Here is a 25,477-nt window from a genome sequence, read left to right as displayed (position 1 = left end):
AATCTCGTCACTGTTTCATGTGTTACAACTACCTTAAGTTTGATCATCAGCAACTTAATTCCTCTGCACAGGTTGTCTTGGTAACAGTGTCTCCACACTGAAATGCTTTTTTTCCCCAACTTTATTGAGGTGCAATTGACGTATAACAATGTTTAAGGTGTACCATGTGATGGTTTGCTATTCGTATATATGTGAAATGATTACCGCAATCAGGTTAGTTAACACACTCATCACCTCACATAGGTACACTTTTTGTGTGTGGCAAGGTCTTTTAAGATCTACTTCCTTAGCAACTTTCAAATATACTACAATACAGTATTATTAACTATAGTCACCATGCTATGTATATTAGATCCCCAGAACTTATTCCACTTATAACTGGAAGTTTCTACCCTTTGACCATTGTTACAGTGCTCCCCACCCCACCCAGCAACCACCAAACTATTCTGTTTCTATGAATTTAGTTTTTTAGATTCTACATACAAGCGAGATCATACAGTATTTGTCTTTCTCTGACTTCATTTTAGCATAATGCTTCAAGTTTCATTCAAATGGCAGGATTTCCTTCTTTTTTCTGGCTGAATAATATTTTGTCATATATATAAAACAGAATATATATGTATCACATTTTCTTTATTCATTCTTCTATCAGTGGACATGGGTTATTTCCATGTCTTGGCTATTGTAAATAATGCTGCTATGAACATGGGGGTGCAGATATATCTTTGAGATAGTAATTTCATTTCCTTTGGTTATATACCCAGGAGTGGGATTGCTGGATCATATGGTAATTCTATTTTTAATTTTTTGAGGAACCTCCATACTGTTCTCCATAGTGGCTGCACCAATTTACATTCCCACCAACAGTGCAAGAGGGTTCCCTTCGCTCCACACCCTCCCCAGCATTTAACTCTTGTCTTTTTGATGATAGCCATTCTGACAGGTGAGGTGATAGCTCATCGTAGTTTTGATTTGCATTTTCCTGATGATTAGTGATGTTGAGGACCTTTTCATGTATCTGTTGGCCATTTGTATATCTTTTTTTGGAAAAATGTCTGTTCAGGTCCTTTGCCCATTTTTAAATAAGATTATTTGGGGTTTTTTTGCTATTGTGTTGTATGAGTACCTTATATATTTTGGATCTTAACCCCTCATCAGACATATCATTTGCAAATATTTCCTCCCATTCTGTAGGTTGCCTTTTCATTTTGTTGATAGTTTTCTTTCCTGTGCGGAAGCATTTTAGTTTGATGTAGTCCCACTTGTTTATTTTTGCTTTTGTTGCTTCTGCTTTTGGTGTCATATCCAAAAAATAATTGCTGAGATTGATGTCAAGGAACTTTTCCATATGTTTTCTTACAGGAGTTTTATGGTTTCAGGTCTTACATTTAATTCTTTTATCCATTTGTTGGTAACTTTTGTGAGTGGTATAAAATAAGGGACCAGTTTGATGCTTTTGCATATCGATTATTTAAAGGATGTATCAGGTGACTTAAAATTATTAGGAAATGGAAAAATGGGTTGGGCAATATTCAGTGTATATTCAATTCACTCAGATCACAGGAATGGGTGCTTTGGAAAGAAAATAGAAAAAAATATGGTCTCAGATGTCTAGGAGCAACCCTTCAAAATGGGTAGGCAGAATTCATCCATGTGGAATGGATAATTAGATACTTAAACATGGAGACTAATGACGGAGGGGAGCTAGATCTCCTTTTAATAGGGTAGTTAGGGAAAGCTTCTCTGAAATGGTACATTTAAGCAAAGACCTAAAGAATGAAAAAAAACAGCCTTATGAAGAACAGGTGGAAAAATTTTCCAGGGGGAAGAATCAGAATATGCAAAGTCCCTGAGGCTGGAAAGAGTTTGTTCAAGGAAATGAACAGAGGCCACTATGACTAAAGCTAATTTTTAAAAAACATAATGAGATAATATTAAATATAAAATTTTACATACTGTGTTTTCATGTAATATAAAAATGCATTTCCTATGTTATTACTTTTTTTCAAAAATATGGTTCTAATGACTTACAACATTCTATGCAATAAATGTAATATAATTTGCATAACCATACCTTTCAAAAAATACTGTTTCCATCTTTTTGCTTTGACAGTAGTGGGAGCACGGCTTTATACATAAATATACATATATACATAAATATTTGTCTGAATTTATTTTTCATCAGGAAAAATTGCCAGGAGTGGAACAATTTAGGTAAATAAACATTTTCAAACCAAGTTGCTCTCCAGAAAGTTGGTCTATATTACTCTTTCACCAACAGTATATGGAGTCCATTCTAGAGTTAGTAATAATTTGAGCAGGATTTTAAATGTAAACTATTAAATAGAAATCCTTAATGTGGGAAACAATTAACTTTAAATTATTGAGAAATGTTAGTATAGAAGTTGCTTTGTAATATGTAAACCCAAAATACACAGAAGAATCAGTATAAGAGGAAAGTATTATCTCAAATCAATATGTGGCTTTGGGGAAATTGTTTATTTGGAAAAACATTAAATTATCTCCTTACCTCATACCATATACACTCCTGATGGATCAAGGAGGTAAACATTAAGAAACAGGTAAACCATAAAATAACTTTAAGAAAATGTAGGTATATATTTATCATATAATAGGGGAGGAGAAACAAAAAAGAAAGTAAAAGATTGATGGATCCAACTGCATATGGATTCAGAACTTCTATTTCAAAAGTCCTGTCAATATAAATCCATCCTCTGAGAATAAAATAGGTACACTTAATAGGTTTCTTAATAGTGATAGCTAACATGCACTGAGTACTTGCCAGGCACTTGCTAAGTACTTTTTTTTTTTAAACATCTTTATTGGAGTATAATTGCTTTATAATGGTGTGTTAGTTTCTGCTTTATAACAAAGTGAATCAGCTATACTTATACACATATCCCCATATCTCCTCCCTCTTGCATCTCCCTCCCCCCCCCCATCCCACCCCTCTAGGTGGTCACAAAGCACCGAGCTAATACTTAATCTGCTTTTTATTACTTACTCCTTGTGAGGTGGATACTATTACGTACCATGAACCCCTGGCTCCGAGGCGCTGGAGTCACCAGCAGTCAATAGTAAGCTGAGCTGAACAGGGGTGGTCTTGGTCAAGCACCTGTCAACTTGCCCGGGACACTTACTTGGCCCTGAGACTCTGCTCATCTGCCCCTCACCCTCCCTTAGTAGTTGTCGCCTGCCCGTCAATGGCAGCAGAATAGCACGCTGTGATCTCATTCATTTCGAGGCCAAAGGCTGCTGTTTTGTGGACACTGGTCACTTCTGACTTTCTCCTCTACTGTCTAAGCCAACCCAGAAGAAGTCACCATAGAAATAGAAAATATTATTAGAGCTTGTATCACAGATCCAGGGATCGTCTCCACTGAGCTGAGACAGAAAATTAATATGTTTATCAAGAAAGATTACACTTGTCGGCAAAGAGTCTTTTTCAGGCTCTAAGGATAAACAGACAGAGTCGCCAGCTGCCCTCAGGGCTGGTCCCTGGGCAGGGTGTCTGCACAGGGCTGGTAGTATGTGCTCTGTCCATCTCAGCAGAAAACAGGCTGCGGACTTTATCCAACCTCCAGTCCCGCCCCAGACAGGCCCCAGCTCTCAGCCACATCTTCCTCTGTGTATTTTTATTATAAGAAGGTATTCAAGGATGATTAAGGGAGTAGAAAGAAATGATTTGTCAGAGAAGATTTAAGAGGCTAAATATGTATGATATAGCTAAACAATGACTAACACTGGCCCCCTTAGCTCTTTGGGAACTCTGTTGGGCCAAGGCCTTATTTAGGCTGGCTTATGTGCCAAGGATCAGAAGATGGCTCACCCTCAGGTGCCCTTCATCCATCAGTTACCTCTTCCCCATTTACTTATGGAAAGAGCACAGACCCAGACCTGCGTTCACATCCTATGCTGTGTGGTCTTCAGCAAAATCCTTACCCTAAGAATTAATCCTAAATCTCAGTGTCATTATCTGTAAAACGAGGACCTAAACTAACACAGTGGTGCCAGGACTGGTCTAAGGATAGGGGCAATAAATAGGGTTCTGAGGCTGACTCCTTCAATAACCAGTGGGCCAAGAGGACACCATCGTAAGTGATGTGTGTGGCACAGATGGTCACACAGTAGCGGCCTATCCCTGAAGGTTTCACAGGAGATAAAAATGTCTCCATGGAGGGTGATGCCACGGCAGGTACAGTGAGTCAAGAATTTGAAAAACCACGTGGGAAACAGTGTCTACAAAGAGAGTGGCGCCTCTGGTTACCGATTAGATGCATTGACTCCCTGCAGAGGGCTAATGAGAAACAGGGCCATCAGTAAGCAGCTACGAGCTAAATGTACAAGCCAGAAGGCTTCTCTGGAAGCTGACAAAGATGCAGCTAAGAGTAGAATGTGCAAAAAACAAATCTCATAGTTAAAGTTGAAGAGCTCCAGAGATATTTGAGTGCTCAGCAAGGCAGGTCTGCTATGCTAAAATCAGGGGCCTTGTTGGAAAATACTAGGACCCTGAATCAGCATGGGATCGATAGGACAGATGCCCCTGAAGATTTCGATTTTACAAGCACCACTTCCTTAAACTTTCAGAGTTTGCAGAGTTGGCTCCCTCCTTGTTAGTCAGAGGTAACATTTCCCCTGTGCTGGAAGATGCTGCAGAGGTCCCTTCCCCAGAGGCCACACCCCCTCAAGAGCTGCTCCCAACTCCTCTTCTGGATGACAGGCTAATCACTAGGGTTAAATCCTAGTAGAAGTTGGCTGGGGAGGTGCTGAGCTTGATAAAGTACGAACGAGACAAAGCAGATGGGCAGCCAACAAGGATGCTGCTCAGCATCTACAAAAAAAGGTCAAGAATGGAGGAGCGGGAGGCTGAGGGCAGTCGCCCTAATAAAAAGTCATGGTCTCTGACTCAGTTCCCAGACCTGAGCCTATTTTCGTATCTGGAACCCACTGAGTCATGAGATGTGACATCATAGCAAGGTTATACTATGATCATTCCCCTCATCTTTCCCCAAAGGGATCTATTTACCCCAGTGACTAGACATTGCAATGCGGGGGATAATCAAGTATTTTGAGGACTATTGGACACAGGGTCTCAGTAGACATTGATACCTAGAGACCCAAAGCATCATATGCCCCCCACCCTGTTAGAATAGGGGACTATGGGAACCAAGTAATAATGGAGTCCTGACTAAAGTCTGGCTCACAGTGGACCCATTGAGTCTGTGATACACCAAGGGGTCATTTCCCCAGTGTCCAAGTATATAATTGGAAATGATATGCTTGCAGTTGGAGTAACCACCTCATGGGTCCTTAGCCTGCTGAGTAGAGTTGCTATGGTGGAGAAAGCCCAAATGGAAACCTCTTAAACCTCCCCTAACATCCTCCAATGCTGGGCCAAGATAGGAAATCAAAACCAATATCATATCCTGGGGAGGGAGTGTGCCAACTTTAAAGACCAAAGGACACAGAAGTGGTAGCTCCCATCATATCTTCATTTAATTTACCAGTCTGACCCCTGAAGAAACTGGATGGATCCTGAAGAATGACTGTAGACGACTGCAAGGACAACCAACTAGTAGCACTGACTGCAACTGCTGTGACAGACCTGGTATCAGTTTTAGAACAGATTAACGTGGCTGCAGGTACATGGCATGTGGCCATTAATCTGGTGAATGAATGCATTCTTTTCAATCCCAATGAGAAAAGAGAACCAGAAACAGTCTGCATTCATGTGAAATGAACAGCAATATTTCTTTACAATTTGCCTTAAAGCTATGTTAACTCCCCTGCATATGTCATAATATAACCCAAAGAGATCTAGACTACCAGGCCATCCCAAAGAATATCACATCTTCCATGGACGACCACACTGATTAGGCAGGAAGAACAACAGGTGATTAGTTCACTGGAGGTCTTGTTAAAATGCATATGCTCCAGAAGATGGAAGACGAATCCTATGAAGATTCAGGGACCTACCACTTCTGGGAAGTTTTTAGGGATCCCAAAGTAAAAGACAATTTATTTTATTTTATTTTTTTACTAAGCACCCCCAGCGCAAAGGAGGAGGCTGGCCGCCTGATAGGCCTCTCTGGATTCTAGAGGCAACACATTCCACTGTTTCAGTCTGTATACTGGGGGACACAAAAAGGCTGCCTGCTCTGAGTGAGACACAGCAGAAAAGGGCTCCGTAGCAGGTCCAGGCTACAGTGTAAGCAGCCCTGCCTCTTGTGGCATGTGACCCAGAAGACTCTATAGCATTGGTGGTGGGAAACCTTGCTATTATGACAGATGAGAAATTAGTTCACTATGTAACCCAACACTTCTTCTATTTTCAGTTTTTCTGTTTATTTCCATTACAGACTTAAATTATACTTTTATGCATAGTTCTGTCACCTGCGGGCTATATTTCTTGACTTCCCACTTTGAAAATAAGGATATTAGCATCCTTTTTCCATTTTTCCATATCCCATCTTCCATCCTCTTGTAACTTTTACGTTGTCAAGGTTGATAACATTATATTCTGTTCTTCAATCGTAATTAAGTTTCCATTTTTCATCTGTAGATTGACCCTAAAAGTTCAAGATCAATAAACTATGTTAACGTCATTATGGCTCTGTAATACTTATCCACTGCAATGCCAAGTGCCTCACAATGATTATATTTCCTCACTTTCTTAGTGTTTGATTCTTCCTGGAGTTTCTATTGGCTTTTGTGAGGCACTTCCCCCTCTTTCTTATTTGCCTTTGTTACAGCTGCATTTAACAAATGCAGCTTCTTTTGATACCACCCAATTGTTTTTCTGGAAAATATTTCTTCTAGACCCTTCTGCCCTCCTGCTCTGCTTTTTAATCTGCTGCACAGCTGTTGTACTGGAACTACTGGAAGTGCACTGATCTAGCTTGGATCCGTTTTTTTTCTGGATACCATATATTTCTCCTCTGGCTTCCTCCCCTCCCTCCCTCACTCCCTTTTCCTCCCTTCTTCTCTCCCACTTTTCTCTCTTTCTGAATATCCTCAGATAAGATGGTTGGACAGGGTATAGAATAAGTTTAAGTAAGTTTTCTCCTAAAATGAAGACACTGTTCTCTACATTCAGTTATTTCTGTTGAGAGATCTGATGTTGATCCTAGTCTCATTCTCTGTTTTTTTGTGTTCAGTTTTTGTTTCTTGGAAGTTTTTGGATCTTCTATTTCACCCTGATGTTCTAAAATTTTACAACTAGGTGTCTAGGTGAGCATTTTTTTATTCACCATGCTGGGTACTCATTGGGACCTTTTAATATGACGACTCATGTCCTTCAGTTCTGTGAAATTCTCTTATTTATTTTATAATTTTATTTCCTTCATTTCCTCTGTTTCTTATTTTGATATTTCTATTAATCAGATATAAGAACAATTGGGGTAATATTTTCTGTCTCTTTTATCTTTATACATTTTTGTCTTTTAAATTTTATTTTCTAGGAAATTTCCTTTATATTTTACTTTCCAACTGAGAAGAGAAATTTACTATTGTTTTATTTTTCAGGTAGCCATAGTTTTAAGTGCTTTTAAATAGCATCCTGTTCTTGTTTTGCTTAAGCTATTACAAATTATTGTATTCTCAGAGAGATTTGAGAAATCATTCATAAAACAAGACTTGTAGGTCCTTTTTACAGTTCTGTTTTGATTCTCTGAATTTTCTCCTACTTCCAGTCTTTTCATATGAGTTTCTCTTCATGTCTTTCCTTCATGTTATAAGATCTTTGGTTCCTCATTCATATTTAAATATAAAGCAACAGGCAGATACAGTTTGAGCTTTGTGTACACAAGTGAAGCAGATCAAAAGGGAGTATTTACTCCAGGGGTGATGGGACAGTTGACGATCCATTTGCTTTGAGACACCTAAAGGCCAGAGGTGCCAGCTTCCACAATAGTTCCCTTGGCTTTCTCCAAAGAGTTTGTTCTGTTTCTTTAGAGTAGACCCCCTCCTTTCTCCCATTTGGAGTTACATACCTGACTACCTGGCACTTATGCAGGCAGTTGGTGGGGGTGTGTTGAAAGTTGACTGTTAAATCTGTCGAGTCTTGCCTTTTCTCCCTATATGTAGACCGCTTCCTCCTTGGCTGCAGCCGTCTCTGCATGTACATTGTCAGCCCTGTCTCCCCTGCACTGCTCCATCAGTCACTGCTCTTTCTTCTACTTTTAGTCTTCCACCAATATGTTGAAGCCTCTTGTGCCCTTTTCCATCCTGGTTAAAGAGAATTGATAACTTTTTTATTATTCCTTTAGTATTATTGGAAATATTTTGGGGAGTGAAACCATAAAGGCATATGCTTAATCAACCACCTTGAACCCGAGATTTCTATCTTAATATTATTATTTTCTAAAGCCTCAGTTATGATTTTACTACTACCTATAACACACATCAATATAAATTAATCTCTCTCATGTTCACCTATTCTTTTATTTAACCATTTTTTTAATTGAAGTATAGTTAATTTACAATGTTGTGTTAGTTTCAGGTGTACAGCAAAGTGATTCAGTTATACGTACATATATATATATATATATATATTCTTTTTCAGATTCTTTTCCATTATAGGTTATTACAAGATACTGAATACAGTTCCCTGTGCTACACAGTAGTTCCTTGTTGTTGATCTATTTTATATATAGTAGTGTGTATCTGTGAGTCCCAACCTCCTAATTTATCTCTCTCCCACCCGCCGCTATCTCCTGGGTAACCATAAGTTTGTTTACTATCTCTGTGAGTCTATTTCTGTTTTGTAAATAAGTTCATTTATATCATTTTTTTAGATTCTATATATAAGTGATATCATGTGATACTTGTCTTTCTCTGACTTACTTCACCTAGGATGATAATCTCTAGGTCCATCTATGTTGCTACAAATGGCATTACTTTATTCTTGTTTATAGCTGAGTAATATTCCATTGTGTATATATATACACACACACACACACCACATCATCTTCATCCATTCATCTGTTGATGGACACTTAGGTTGCTTCCGTGTCCTGGCTATTGTAAATAGTGCTGCTATGAACACTGGGGTGCATGTATCATTTCAAATTAGAGATTTCTCCAGATATGTGCCCAGGAGTGGGATTCCAGGATCATATGGTAGCTCTATTTTTAGTTTTTTAAGGAACTTCCACAGTTCCATATGGAACTGTTTTCCATAGTGGCATTCCCACCAGCATTCTAGGAGGGTTCCTTTTTCTCCACACCTCTCCAGCGTTTATTATTTGTAGACTTTTTAATGATGGCCATTCTGACTAGTGTGAGGTGATACCTCATTGTATTGATAGTTTTCATTTGCATCAGTGTTGAGCATCTTTTCATGTGCCTGTTGGACATCTCACCTGTTCTTTCAATTCCCACTCCCACTATCCAGTTCTGACTCTCACTACATCTCACCTAGGTTATTACAATTAACTGACTAGTCCTCTAGCTTGAATCTCTACCTTCTTCCATAAACCATAGCTCAAATCATGTCAGTTTCCTGCTCAAAAACCTGTAATACTCCCTACTGACTGTAAAAGAAAACCTAACTTTGCCTAGCATTGAAAGTTCTCAATAATCTGTCCTCTGAGCAATTTTATCTCTGTCATTTATCAGATTACTTCTACCTCCTAGAATGTCCCTACTTCCCATCTCTACAGCTTGAAGTCTTCTTCCCCTCCCCCCTTTATTCACACCACAGCTAATGTGCTACCTCCTTCTGGAAGACGTCATTGATTTGTTTACTCTCTCTCCATGCCTCTCCCTCAGTCCTCCAACTCTGAGGTCTCCCAGCCCACTGGCTGAGCCACTCTCAGAGCATCTGTCACCAAAGGCCTGTATGGGCTTCCGAGGGCAGAGACCTGTGTCATTCATGTCTCTACAACCAAGCAGAATGGCTGGCACATAATAAGAATTCAGGGATTATTTGTTCAAGCAAAATGACTGAATTTGCTTTTCTCTTTTTTTAAGAAGTAGCCGCCTTCCACGATTGCCATGAAGACCTCTGCCCACTGCATTTAGACCTTGGCAGACGATAGTATTTGCATATTATTTGGTGAATGATTGGATGTTATTACTACCTTGTTTTTCCTCAGGGAAACTTTAAAGCCCTGCAATTTATCACCTTAGTATCAACCAGGTAAATCTAATTTATGCTAAAATAATAATGGAAAGGGGCTAAAATTCAGGCTCTCGGGACGTGGTGAGCATTTAAACTGAGGTTGTTTAGAAACCCAGCCTTTATTATCTCAGAAGACCCCAACAGTCAGCCATTAGCCTGGCTGGGCCCCTGCCTACCTGGATAATGGAGCTGGAGAGACCAAGAGTCAAGGGGAGAGAGGGAGAGCCAGAGACAGACAGTACCAGTGGGACAATGTTTAAATAACCAGGCTGCAGCCCTATGAAACAAGGAAGCTGATCACTGTACAGACAGCTGGTAGTGACTAATGTGGAGGTGTTTAGGAAGGCAATGGGTCTAGGGAATTGAGTAAGTCCAAGGGGACAAAACAAAAGTGGAAACATGAATAAATACTGGGAATTATTTCAATCTTTCTATTTCATCTACATGGAGTGTATCAACCTTTTTTTTGTTGTTAATTAGGTCAACCTGGGTAAAAGTTTGTGCTGTTTAGTAGACCAAATTCACTAGGTAATAAATCAGGTGCTGTTTCTTGTCCTACCTACCCACAAACTCTCTGAGCTGGGAAAATCCTTTTTAATTGGATGTACTTGGAGGGGAAATAGAAGCAGAATGCCCTAGTATGTTTGTATGTTCATGCGTACATGCATGTGCATATATGCACACCCCCTAGATACTGGATCAGAGATGCTTTAAAGGTATCCTTTTTCCTATCATTCATCCTTCTCCTTACAAGCCAGAAGCAGGTTACCCAAGCTTCTTTCCTAAGATGCCTTATGGCATTCCTTCAACAATCCAGGGCTGTTTGAAAGTTTGTGGCCACTCACAATTTTAACCCAGGGGGTTTTTCAGGTAAAGAGCCAGAGAATTGGGCTGTTGGGGAAAAGTCTCTTGTGTAGGGTGCCAGGATGGGAAGGAGACTTTCTGGTTTCTCTACTTTTCTCCCTTGGGTTTTCTAGGTATGATCCTGTTGTGGGCCCTGGGGACCTGGAGCCAGGAAAGGGGTTAGCAAAGGTTCCCCATCAGTGTTTCTCAGGGATTCCTGACAGAGCCCATCAGAGCTGCCTTTTATCACTGCTGCACGCTTTAGTGAGTCTGTCAGGGCTCTCAGACATCGTGTTCCCTGCTGGATTAATCCTGACTGCATTCAGACTCAGGATGTGGGCCACAGGGAGGGAAGGGGCAGCGGGGGAGAGAGGGAGGGGGAAGCAGGATGGGGAGAGGAGAGAAATAAGGTGGGAGAAGGAAAAGAAACTTTGAAAGTACCAAGTAAAAAACCTAGGAAGAAAAAGAAATTAATTTGCAAAATTAAGGGAAAAATATAGTTTGGACAAATTAAAGCTAAAAATCTGAAAAGAGAACAAGGGACCAAAAAAAAGGGGGTAGGCCCAAAGTCTCAGAATGTGAGGGACATTCAGTATGGGAGCAAAGAGACTCAAGCTCCAGGCTAGTTCTGTCAGAGGTGGTTTATTATTTTTTTTATTTATTTATTTTTTATAAATTTATTTATGTATTTACTTTTGGCTGCGTTGGGTCTTTGTTGCTGTGCGGGGGCTACTCTTCATTGTGGTGCACGGGCTTCTCATTGCAGTGGCTTCTCTTGTTGCGGAGCACAGGCTGTAGGTGCGCAGGCTTCGGTAGTTGTGGCATGTGGGCTCAGTATTTGTGGCTCGCGGGCTCTAGAGCGCAGGCTCAGTAGTTGTGGTGCACGGGCTTAGTTGACCGCGGCATGTGGGACCTTCCCGGACTGGGGCTCGAACCCGTGTCCCCTGCACTGGCAGGCGGATTCTTAACCACTGTGCCACCAGGGAAGCCTGTTTTATTTTTTTAGAAGATTATAAAGCAGACCGATCATTCACTGATTCACTCTCTTACTTGGAGCACATTAAGTAAGGGCCGATGACGTGTGGGCTCCATGCCAGCACACACTTGGAGAAGTTCTCATATACTCAGTTCTGCCATAGCTTACTTGAAGAACTACAGAAGGAAATTCAGTACACCAGAGCCTCAGTTTTACCCTCTGTAAAACGTATACGCAAATCAAACCTACTAGAAGAGCGCTTTGGCATTCCCCCAGTGAAGCAGTTTTCAAAAGAAAAGGACTGCTGGCTTGACGCGTGATGAACTCCAGGTGTAAAAGTGCCTGTGCATCTCGCTGCTAGAAAGCCCCTCCTCATCTGGGCTGGCTGACACTCCAGTCTCTTCCAGTGCTATGGTTATGGTCTCTCAACTGAGAGACGAGGACAGACATATGAGATCTCTGTCACTCTGAGTGAGCATCTTGAGGGCAGAAACTGAGCCTAATTTATTTCTATTTCCTCTCTGCACGTGAAACCTGATACTTGGTAAGTGCTCGGTTCCTTTTGTTCATTGTTGGAGAGGGATCAGGAAGGGCATCAGAGAATCCATGACTGTGAGCTAGGCCTTGTACCATTAATGTATAGGCTGCATTTGGCATACAGAAGGTACTCAATAAAGGAAGCTTTCCTTAGTAAGTCTGTGGAGAGGAAAAGAAGAGTAAGGCAGAGGGACTGAGAAATAAAATGCATGCCGAGTTCAAGGAACAGAGTTAGCACAAGTGTGGCTAGATAGGTGTCCCCCAACCTTTTGTGTTTGTAAGAATGGCTAGAGGAGCTAGTTTTGATCTGCAGAGTCCTGAGGTCTCTACACTCAGAAATTCGGATTCAGTAGCCCTGAGGGCCAGCGAGGATATCTGCATTTTAAGCAAACACTACCAGTTTATTTTCTTACAGGTAGTCTGCCAACCACACTTGGAGAGCACAGGCCTGGGGATGTGGGAAGTGGGGGCGGTGGGAGTGGCTTGAGTGTGTGGAAAGATGAAGCTGGGGTTGGTTGAGAAGAGTCTGGACTCTGTCCAGGAGGGGAGCCCTCCAGGGCTTCTAAGCAGGGGAGTGACAGGGCCTGATCTGTGATGGAAATCAACTGTTCTTACTAAAGCTCAGGGCATTTTCTCTTCGCTTCTGCTCTATTAGATATCATTGCTTCAAGGGCCCTGAACAAATAACGTTCCATTAAAGCTTCCAGGTTTTGTAGGACCCAGAGTTCCAGTTACCAGTGGAATGTGAAGTTCACAGGCCGTGTTCAGGCTTGCAAGGAGAGGATTAATTAGGTAAAAAGGCAGTTGCACACATAAGTGGGTGCCCACACCCCAGTCTGGCCTGGTGTTTTGGTGCACTCATTCAGGCATACAATACTCTTTTCAGTTCTAAGCGCCACCTCTTGAAACAAGTTAAAAAGCGAGTTCCAAGTGAGATGCCCAAGTGCTGTGTTTTACACAGACTAATGATCAACAGCCTTCTGTTTTTATGGTCCTGGCAACCACACTGGGCTCGCACAGCTAAGGATACCATAGAAAAGAATCCCGCGTTTCACATCTGACTACATAGCTAAGTGCAGAAAATTATGTTTTAGGTTAAAAACAAAAGTGATGGGTTCACTGAAATTATTGGTTTCTAAAAATTTGTGCCTATGAGTTTTTTTTAACATTTAAAAAATGCCATATGTTTCACTGTGTTGGGACAGTGAAATTAAAATTAACATTAGTAAAGTACCCTTTGAAAAGTACTTTCACATGTTATATCTCTATTGATTCTTAAAATAGTCTTGTGAGATAGGTATTACCATTATCCCCATTTTACAGATGAGAAAACGAAGTGTAAGTCTTACTGATTTGTTTAAATCCATACAGCTGGAAATTGTGGCGCCAGAACCCACCTCAGGTCTTCTGATTCCAAGATCCATGATTTCACAGTTGCTGCAGGAACCTGGCAATCAGTGGGAATGCAGATATGTCAGTTATCCCCCTCACACCTCAACACTCTCCTGTAGTTCAGCTTCACAGCTAGTTGCCTCAACATTTTGTTCATTTCAAAAATCTTTGACAGAGAGGTGAGTGAGGTCATGAAAACTATGTCTATGTTGATGGTCAACTAGATTGGAAACAAGATTGCTTTTGAGAATGAAACTATAAAGTTAACTCTGGTAGACAAGCGATATCCCAAATCACCTTATAGGTATTAATAGAATGGCTCCCAAACCTGTAAGATGTTGTGACACATCTAAGAAATTATATGGCAAGCAGAAAGGGGAGTTGGTCATCATCCCAGAGACAAATGTGGCAAGACCCACTTGAGCTCAGCTTAGAGGAAGATGTGGCCCAGTGACTTGACCCATACAGGCCCAGTGGCATGGACCCCTTTGCTATGATAATAGATGCTTCTTAAAATTTGGACCAAAACCCCTAACGTCCTTGTGTTGTTTCCATGCTCACTGAAGTAACTCTGAGATTTGACTTCCCTACCTAAGTGTCTGCGGGGTCTGAGAGATACAAGTCCCCAGGCTCTCCAGGTGAGCCCCAACCTGGGTCCTGGCCAAGCACTCACTTGCCCTTTTGAAGCATCCAGAGCAAGTCCTGGAGGTGCTGTCCATAACTCCAGAATAGGCCTTAACATTTGTGAAGGCCAGCACTTGTCCATGGCTGCTTGAATGGGCCTCCAGTTTTTAAATCAGCGACTTAAAGTGAGAAACTGATTTTTCCATTATGCTTCAAAAAAAAATTTCCCACCTCCCATCTCTGTTGAGCCATTCTGAACTTGCTGCCATTCCTGCAGTGCATTTTGTTCACTCTTAGAGAACTTCAGACAGGCCTTTCTCCCTTTTCTCTCTTGTCTCCATCTTGCTTTTTACCTGCATGATCCCCACTCATTTTTTCAACTTTGTATTTAAGTAACTTTACAGAAAAGTTGCAAAGACAGTACAGTGAGTTCCCTTAGATCCTTCACCCAATTTCTCTATTATTACCATCCTTAACAACCAACTTCAATAATCAAAACTAAGCAACTAACATCATTACAATACTATTAACTAAACTATGGACTGTATAGATTTCATCAGTGTTTCCACTAATGTCCTTTTTCTGCTCCAGGAGTCAATCCAGGATCCCACATTGCATTCAGTTGTCATGGATCCTTGGTCTTCTTAATCTGCAACAGTTCCTTAGTCTTTTCTTGACCTTAACACTTTTGAGGAGTATTGGTCAGTTATTTTATACACTGTCCCTCAATTTTTATTTGTCTGATGTTTTCCATTTGGGGACAAGAATACCACAGAAGTGATATGTCCTTCTCAGTGTATCATACTGGGGTTGCATAACATCAAAAAATCTTACCACTAGTGATGTTAACATTAATCACTTGGTGGTATCTCCTATCTTCTTCACAGTAAAAGCAGGGTTTTTTTCATCTTTGTGACTAATAAATATATTGGGGGTGATACTTCAAGACTGTGCAAACACCTTGTTTCTCTTCAAACTTTTGCCCACTAATTTTAGCATCCATCACTCGCTCTTGGCCTGAAAAATTATTGCTGTGGTGTTCTAATAAAGTTTTTCCCTAACTGCTTCTACATTTATTATTTGGAGTTCTTCGGTAAGGAAGAGCTGCCCCTTCTACCTCATTCATTCAATTATTGATTTATATCAGTATGGATTCATGGATAATTATTTTGTTCTATGAGTTATAATCCAATACAATGACTGTTTGTTTTGTTGCTGAAATTTTTCCAGCTTTGGCTGCAGGTTGGCCACTTTGCCATTTCAACACTACCCAGCCTTTTTCGGGTACTTCCTTGCTTCTCTAGCAGCATGAGATGCTCCTGTCTCAACTTGTATTTATCCCACCCCAGCCCTGGAATCAAACACTTTTCTAAGAATCCCTAATTCTTTAGATTGGAGAATGGGATGTAAAAACCAAAACTTAGGTGGTGGGTGTGCTCACTGCTACTGGGATGTCACTGCTTCTAGGCCCTCTCAGCAGATAGAGCTAGGAAATCTATGGATGAATACTAGGAACATACTAGGTATGTATTCACATCTATATTTATTTCTGTATCTCTCTCTCTCTCTCTCACTATATATATATATATATATATATAGAGAGAGAGAGAGAGAGAGAGAGAGAGAGAGAGAGATAGATATATGTATGTGTGTGTATATACGTATATTATAGTATATATATATATATATTTTAAACCATGAGTTCATACTGATACCTCTGACTCTCATCCAAAACCATAGATTTCATTCTAGCCTTCCCTCTTTCCTTATTTGTAACTTACTACTCTGACAGTGAAAAGCCTGACTTTCATTATCTACAGTGTATTAAAGTATTTGTTCAACCCTAGTATATACACAAAGTAGTTTCAGAATTGCTAATCTGTATCCCCATGAAAAATAAGTTTACTAACTAGAATGCAGTACTTGTGTATAGTTCTTTTTGCCATTAGTTTTACAGTATCCAGCCAAAATACTGATTTCCAAAGTAACTTACTTTTTTTCTTCCCCACTCCATTATGGTTCTGTTATTCATTTGCAATATGGTTAGGTTCAGTTGTTATAGTTTGTATTCCATTTGGGGCTCTTCCTTCATCCTGGTTCATTTTTTAAAAATTTATATATAGTAAAATTTTCTTTGTGAAGTATAGTTCTATGAGTTTTGACAACCGCATGTTATGCATTTTTAAGTTGTTTTCTATGTTCATAAAACTGACATTTTTTTTCTAGCTGTATATATCTAGGCATTTCCATTTATTTTTCAAACTGTTTTAGAACTTTATGGATTGGTCATTCCTGAGGGAGAAAAGTTTCAGCATCTCTGTGTTTCACATCAGAAGGGCCCAAGTTGAGGAGCCAACTTGTGTCTGTAATGCAGCCACTGCTTCAAATTTGGTCAAATCATGACTTTCCATCACCTAAGGAACCCAGGTCTGCACAATCAGATTGGCTGTGCTGTCAATCTATATTGTCTCTTAAGACATCAAACAGCTGATGGGGGGAGGGTTTTTGGGACCAGGGTTGAGAGAGAAAGAAATATTACAGGCTGGCAGCTGCAGTGCTTCCTTTCTCCTTTTTTTCTTTTCCTTCCTTTCTTCAGATAACAACTACCCACTACCTACCATATTCCAGAAGTTGTGCAATGATGTTTAAGGCCCAGGACCCGGCTTCAAGAGTTTCACATCAAGTAAGGAAAATTGAAAATACACCACAGTGTGAATGGCATCCCCTGTGCTTGAGAAACATGATGGCCTGAAACAATTATTAAAATGGTGAGTAGGTGCTATGATAAGGGTAAACACCAAGTGATATGGGTCCTTGGTTAACAGGCACCTCTCACATGCTGGGGAGGTGAGGTGGGCAAGAAGGGCCAGAGGAGTTAACACTTGAGCTTAGCTTTGCAGGACAAATAGGAGTTTGGTGCAAGAGTCAGTAAAGGTACTCCAAGCAAGGGCACCACATACACAAAGACCTAGAGAAGTGAATGATCTGGAATGACCTAAGGAAGCTCTATATGGTGAGGGAGGGAATAGGGTCAGGAGTGGGAAATGGTAGGATCATATTGAGGAGATACTTGCTAGGGACCGTGTGAAAGGTTTTGTGTGCTTTGCTAAGGAGTTTGATTTCATCCTGAAAGTGGTGAGGTCACTGAACAATTTCAGGAGGAGAGACAGATGTGGCATGATCAAATTTGCCATTTCTAAATGTGTCTCCATCAGGAATGTGGAAAATGGACCAGTGATGGAGCCAGATGGGAAGTAGGGAGATTAATCAAGAGGCTTTTGCAATATGAGAAATGATGCATGTCTGGATTAGGGCACTTGCAGAAGGGACTGAATGCTGGTAATGAATTCTGGGGAGACTTTAGATGTGGCACTGCAGGAGTTAGTGACCACTGAATGAAAATAGTGAAGAAAAAGGAGGCACCAGAGATGATTCCCAAGTTCTTCTGACAGCTAGATAGATCATGGTGTTACTCACTAAGGCAGTTTGATTTCAGACTAACTTTTTTTTTTGATTTACATCAGACAGATATAAAAAAGAGAGAGAAAGAAGCAGATTTTTTTCTGCTATATAAGTGGGGTTTTGCTAATATTACTCATATTCATTGAGGAGGAATCAAATAAGAAAGTTTCACTGCTCCATGCCATCATTCTTAGACCCCACTGTAGAATAAAGGAGATGATTCTGTCCCAAGGGAGAGTAGAAAGTTACAGTTTCAGGAAAGTTTGAGTTTGGTGTGTTCAGGCAACTTCATGGGAAAGTGGTCAGTGTGCTTACACAGAGCCTTGTACTTAGAAGGGCCTCTTGCTTGGTTTTAATCTCTGTGGCTGCCATCTTGAAAGTCTGTCTTTGAATCTGTGTTTTGTAAATGAAGTTAGACTGGACGATGAAGCATACACTGGAGGCTTGGAGTCTCAGCTCACATGTGGTCCTGCCTCCCTCTTCCTGCCTGGGATAAGTTCTCAGCTGTGCATTCCTTTGAACCCTCATGCCCTAGTTTCCCCCAACCTTCCCTTCCCCATACCTGCTCCTCAGTTGCCTTCTGCCCCAGGTTGGGGCCTGAGCATAAATATGGGGTGGGTTGGGGTACAGCATGTACCCACCCTGCATCTCAGAGAACGGCAAAGCAGTGGCTGTCCCCACCCTAGGCTGGCAGGTCCACAGAATTTCAGCAGAAACCTGGACATGGGCCTCTAGCCCATCCCCTAGTGTGTCTTGGTGTAGAGATTACAACTCCTTGGGGGTCACCTTTCTGCTGTGGGTATGAAAAAGGGAGATTGACTCCCTGACTCCTGACTGGGACCCTCCCTGCATTTTCACTTTGCACTGAACTCTGCAAATAATAGAGCCTACCCCTGGGTGTGTTGACCAATGGCAGAAAATGGTGGGTGGAATTGTTCCAACTCATCATGCATCCTCCAGAAACTAGGAACTTTCTTGACCTGTCAGAGGAAGAACAAGACATTCAAGGAAGGGTCAAAGAGGGTGCAAAGCAGAGACCAGGTCAGGAATGAACCCATTGCCACAGACTTTTGGAAAAGACTCAAGCCCCTTCTTTTCGGGACCAGAAGGGCATGGTCCTGACTCTTACTGATGGTGGCCAGACTTTTAGGGGCTGGGATGCACACACACAATAACCTACAAATCATTTTTAAAACATACAACTACTCACAAATGAGTATGCAAGTAAAAATGACAAAATCTGAATAAAGGCAATGATTGATATATCAAAGTCAGTTATTAAGATATTATTAAGATATCTTTAAGATATTGTACTACAGTTAGGCTAGATATTGTGTTCCAGTAAGGGGGAAACCTCTGTATTATTTCTTACAACCCATGTGAATCTATAATTAACTCAAAATAAAAAGTAAAAACAATATATGCCAATCATGTGCTATCATTTCAAACGTACCGTGAGCATCTAAACGCAAAATACTAGATAATAGCCATCCAACTTTATATTTCAGACAAATCAGTCTTTACGTGCTTTAGGCAAGAGCCTGGGTTTTGATAACTATGATTCCGCCTCAGGTGCAGTACCAGTTATTGGTATCCTTTCAACATTCCAGACTGTATAGATCCATTAGGCTTCAACTGCTATGACAGAGATACTTGATTTTATTAATTCTTCGTTCAAGTATTTATATATGGGGCACTCATTTTGGGCCAGGTATCAGGCTAAGCACTGGGGGTACAAAGATGAAGCAGGGATCGCCTTTGTGCTTGTAGATATTCCAGTCAAGAGGAGAAGTCAGATGGACCCACAGTTAACCACTACAATGCTCATGATAGATGCTGTAATAAAGGTAAGAAGAGGAGTCCATGGAGGACAAGTGGAATTGGGGAGGGGAGGTTCAGGCAAGGTTTTCTAGAGGAGGTAATGTTAGAGGAAAATCTTAAAGAGTAAGTAGGAGTTAGGTGAACACAAAAGAGAAGAAAAGGTTTAGTCAGGGAAGACAGGAATTGGGCAGGCTGGGAAGCATGAGAAAGTGTGGTGCTTTGAGGAAGGGCAAGGGAATGCTGGAGCGCAAGATACAGGTAGGTGGGCCCTGGGCGAGCCAGGCTGGAGAGGTGGGCTGGACCAGCGCATGGAGCACTTGTCCCATTAGACCAAGGGAGCTGGGAGCCACTCATAAACTTTAAGTAAGGCAGTGACATGACTGATCCTGTCTTCACCTCTCCTGGATAAACAAGGACAAGGCTTATGGATTTTTTTTTTTTTTTTTTTTTTTTTAAGGAATAAGAGAATCAGTGGGCTGTATGATTCATTTTCTTAGCCCTTCCTTATCCCAGGCAGAGGTTCATAGGTAAGGTGCTTCTCAAATTGCGCCCACCAAGCCTCAAATGATTCCACTTCCTAGTTGATGAATCCAACCAATAGAAGGCAAAGAAGATGCATCTGGGTTCTGAATCTGAGTTGGAGAGGTAGTGGGGAGGCTCATACAACATCACCAGCCCAGTATCTCTGTCTTCCTCTCAACTCCCCTTTCTTCCTCATGGCCTGTGCCCTGAGGGCTACTCCCCGAAACCCAAAGAAGTGGGGTGGGGGAGGTTAAGGTGGGGCACAGCTGGTTTTCTGTTGCTGTGACCAAAAGTCCTAGTAAATCCCTGGTAACTCATGAAAGAGAAAGAAAATAATATATTGAGAGCAAAACAAGCCCGCACACTACCTGTCTCTAAGCTTGCCATGGCAGCTTTGGCATTTGACTCTGCTCTGCTCAGTCCCCAGAACATTGATTCCCCCTCCGTGGAAGCATCTCGTCGCTAAATACCCTTCCAAGATGTGTGAGAAACTCCTTCCCTCTTAAATGGCTGACTGAACAAATTTAACGGAGGCTGTTACCCACTGAGTTCGGTATCAAAGCACTAAGGTCAAGTTCTCCTTGAGTTTTTGCTTTTATCTGGAGTCTCTCGCCTCCTGCCCTCCACTGCCATCAGCTTCACAATATCAGACAGACGGAGTCTGGGCAGCTCCAGGATCCACGTTTCTCAGCCTAACATACGAGGAGGGTAGGGGGAGAAAGAATGGAGGGAGTTGACGAATGTAGGGGTTTCATTTGGGACTAAATGGGGCCTGTGCTTGCATCAGAGGATCTTATATCATGGAAAAATGGAGTCTCTTAGAACTCAGTGTCAACAGACAGATTCCATTTGTCTGAGAATTAAGGAGTGTGGAAAATCAAGCATGCAGCATGGGTAATGGAAATGGCCTTGGATTACTCTATTTTCCATTTCTCTGTCCTAGCTGTACCTCTGACCCAAACCTTTACTAATATAACTACCACTTATAGAGTACCCACCAAGGTACTCTATAAATATATATGTAAAATAATGGTCAAGGCATTGGAACTGACCGATCAGAATAAGTGCTAACTGTAAACAACTGGTATATTTGCACCAGATGACCCACTAAGAATCATATACTGAGAGAGATACTTCATATATATTATTTTGAATTTTCACAGATAAAGAAAGTGGGATTCAGAGTATCCAAGCTCATACAGCTTAAGACTGGATCCAAATCCAGATTGATCCCACAATCTTGCTTTTTTATGTCATCCTCCCCCTAAGGTATATTTGTCTGTAGGCAGCCTCAAGGGAATCTGGAGAATGACTCCTTAAAGTCAAAGAACACATGGCCAGTAGGAACACCTGAGCTGGCAGCACTGGACGACAGAAGTCAGTCCCAGCCAGCTCAACTTGAATGCGGAGTAGATGGCATTGTACCAGGCTCACCTGTAATCCTGCCTCAACCTACAACTTAGGGTTTAATTACACACGGTCTTGCATTGTTTACTAATTGTTGCAGAGGTCAATCTCATACTTTTATTCATCATTCTTCATTCAGTCATCAAATATTTTGGAGCAACTGGGCACATTCCTTCTCTGGCAGCCCTTGTGATAACCAGCATGGAGAGGTAGGCCAACTCAGCTAGTTAATGGCCCACTAAAGAGCAAATGAGGGCTAATTTGCCTTTTTCTTTTTTTTCTTTTTGGCTGTGCCATGCACCTCGTGGGATCTTAGTTCCCCAATCAGGGATCGAACCCATGCCTCCTGCAGTGGAAGTGCAGAGTCCTAACCGCTAGACCACTAGGGAGTTCCCTAATTTTCCTAATAATAAGTTAATGAATTAAGTTTTGCATTTATTTTGAAAATGTTTTCAGATATTTCTTTAATAAATAAAAACTATACATTCAACAGCTAGAATTTGAAACTAGGAAGTTGGACGCACAAATATTTTATTTCTAGCACCTCTGATCAAGATAAAAAGTCTTTATCCAAACATTAGCTTTGGGAATAAGAATGTATACAAAAGCCAGTTTTCTTATTATTGTTAGTACTGTGAATTTTAATATGTAGTCTTTAATCTAGATATCTTAACTCATACATCAGAACAGCATTCTCTTAAGGTATACAATCCTTGGACTCTTCTATTAATTACAGTTAGTAAGTCACCTTAGCTCTTTGAATGTATTTGGATGTCCTATTAAAAAAAACAGTCATCTGGAAGCCCACAAAAGATTCCTTAACAGCTTGACAAAATTCAAGCATCTTCTTAATATGCCTTTCTTACTCCACTAAGAAGCCTGTAACTCGTGAAACAGCTGCAGGGAAACCATAGGTTGCACTTGAAAAACCCCAGGTTTCAGAATTAGTACCACCGCTTAGTTGCTAGGGATCTTAGGCAAGTTACTTGAGTTTCCATATCTGTAAAATGGAGATAATGAAACCTACGGGAAAGGGTTGCTGTGGGGATTCGAGATCACACGTACACACAAAATCCAGCACAGAGGCTGTGAGCAGTAAGTGCTCAATAAATGTTAGTTTATTTCTCAGGGGGTTGTTGGGAAGGTTAAATAAGTTCATAAATATAACTGAGCTCACATAGTAAGAAATTACTGTTCCACCCTTCCCACTTGAGCATTGTCTCCACTGTAGTGAATATTGGCAGTTGTTTTCTTTATCTGTGTAGTCATCCAAAGTGGACAATTCAATCAAGTCTCCACTTGGAGCCTTGTATCTGATGATCTCATTGTTGTGGAGATCTGAGAGATGAAAATATATATTGGAGCCACGACAGGACAGTTTTGCAACAGCAGCCAAAAGCCCTGAAACGTTCTGTCCGTTGATCCAAAACTCCTACTCATAGGAATTCACCTTTAGGAAATAATCAGAATTGTAAATAAAGATTTATGACAAGATGTTTAGTCAACTGTGATGCATGATCATAATAAAAATAGAAATAATCTAAATACATGACAATAGGAGAATGGTTGAATAAATAACAACCTCTCTGAATAGCACACAGCTGTTTAAGTTGAACTTTGGAGAAGATTTAATGACATGGGGAAAATAATCACATTTCAATGTTAAATTTAAAAAGTAGGATCAAAACCTGTGTTTACAGTGAACACAATTTTACAAAATGTGAAAGTACCAGATGAATCAGTGAAGAAACTGACCCCTAAGTTACCAAATGCATAAGAAAAAAATACAAAATATTGAATAAAAGTATCCATTTATGCTGCCCTTTTAAACATCTTCCAGTTCTGATCAATTAAAATCATATACTCAGTGAAGATGAACTATGGATCTGTATGATGAGAAACAAAAACGAGAAGAATGACTAAGGAAAAAAAATGTTAACATTGTTACCCGTAGGTAGTGGGATTAAGGTAATTTCCTCCTTCTTGGCGCTTTTCCATATTTTCTAAATTTTCTTCAATGAACATATTTTATAATGAGGAAAACAGATTTATATTAAAACAGAGGGGAGATTATCAAGTCCCTATTTCTCTTTGCCTACGTGTTAGTAATTTTCTCAGCACAATTCTTTCCAGATATCCTTCACCACGAAGGGGCCCCCTGTCCATATGATACAAATGGAGTGTCTATAACACACTAAGGAGGGAGCATCCTCTCTTCATGTCACTCACTGCGATTCCTTCCAGTTCACTCTGCACAGTTTAGTGATATGCAACTTATATGGATCTACAATCCCTGCCTACCCACCCCCAACATAATAAATGTGACATAATAAATGTGACTTCCATACTAAATGCTGCTTTCTTGATAGAGGCCCAGATAGCCCTCAAGGAAGCAAAACACCAGAGGGACTCACCATGAACAAAGTGGAGAGTAGCAGAGAGCACCTGATCACAAGCCCACACTCTGTTTTGAGATGGCTGGGCGGTTAGAGTGGGGTAGGGATGGTAGTGATAGGGAAACTAATAAAGAGGGGAAGGGAGAATTAGGCAAGGAACTTGCTCCAGGCAAAGGGAGAGAGTTCAGAGATACAATGTCCTTACAGGGGTAATAATAATAAACGCAATTATGTTAATACAAAGAGCCATAAAAACAATAAACACATGTGAGTTGTCAACAGTGTGCTTGGCGCTGCGGCAGAATTAAGCCCTCTCGGTTAGGCTGTGATCTGCATTCTGTCTGAACTCTGTGGGAAAGATGAGCAGCGCCACGCCACGAGCAGCCTGGGATGGAGGGAAGTACAGGCCCTGGGGTCTTTCTCCTGGCTAAATAATGTTGGTAAGGACTTCAACCTTCTTTGTTTTCTGTTGCGCTCTGACTGGTTGACTCAGGGTATAGGGGACACCCAAAGGCCAGAATGGAGGGAATCAAGAGTCCTGGGGAAAGTCTTTGGAAGAAGACAATGGGAAGGGGTAAGAGACATCTTTGAGATGTTGATCCATGAATAGTATATAAAAGAATATAGAAGAATCAATATGAGCGTTTCATGCATAGGTTCCTCATTGGTATCCCACATTATCAGTGAGAGTGGGACTTGGAGTCATCTTTGAAAAACAGACAGCTCAATACTCTGCTGGGGGCTCTGGGGAGAGGGAGTGTTTTCACTGCAGTGGAAGGCTGGCTGGCCCATTCCCTTGGGAAATTGAGAGTTCTGTACCCAGGATGGGCCCCAGGCCTGTACTCGTGAGTTGTGCCCTAGACGAGGAGGGTAAGAAGGTGGAAGCTGATATGGGCATTGAGTGGAGAGAAAAATAGGCCTTGGAGAATGTTAGGGGGAGAATGTTGGAGATAAGAGAAGGAAAGTGGGGAGGGAGGGAACTGGAGAAGAAAGGAGTGGAAAGAATACAAGTGCATAGTTCAAGGAAGGAGTATATAGTCTTTTTCACCTTGTTGAAAATGGATCATCCCCTTTCTCCACTTTCCCCTGGGGACAGACCCAAGAATCCAGGCACGTGGAGCTGAACGTTCCAGATACATCAATAAAGAAACTGGCTCATGCCTGGATTTCCAAAAGCATGAGAAAAAAATAGTACAACATATTGATTAAAGGATGTTTGTGTTGCCCTTTTAAACATCTTTGGATTCAGATTCAATTAAAATCATATACTTGGTGTAAAGTATGCATTTTTACTGATGAGAAACTGAAGAAAATAAAGTTGAGGCCCAAAAAGGTTAGGTGACTTTCTCAGAG

General features: G+C 41.0%; 1 protein-coding gene across 1 annotated transcript in view; it reads left to right on the top strand.

Moving 5' to 3' along the window:
* BOC (BOC cell adhesion associated, oncogene regulated) overlaps positions 1 to 25,477 on the top strand; it is a 263,018-nt gene that overhangs the window by 157,364 nt on the left and 80,177 nt on the right. Inside the window, exon 6 of the mRNA XM_033855822.2 lies at positions 17,113 to 17,284. The gene's annotated coding sequence lies outside the window, so the exon portion shown is untranslated. The remainder of the gene's footprint in view (positions 1 to 17,112; positions 17,285 to 25,477) is intronic.

Source organism: Tursiops truncatus, chromosome 4 (assembly GCF_011762595.2).
Source record: "Tursiops truncatus isolate mTurTru1 chromosome 4, mTurTru1.mat.Y, whole genome shotgun sequence".
Lineage (NCBI taxonomy): Eukaryota > Metazoa > Chordata > Mammalia > Artiodactyla > Delphinidae > Tursiops > Tursiops truncatus.
The sequence above is the reverse complement of the archived record's forward strand: the minus strand, read 5'-3'. Positions and strand labels throughout refer to the sequence as shown.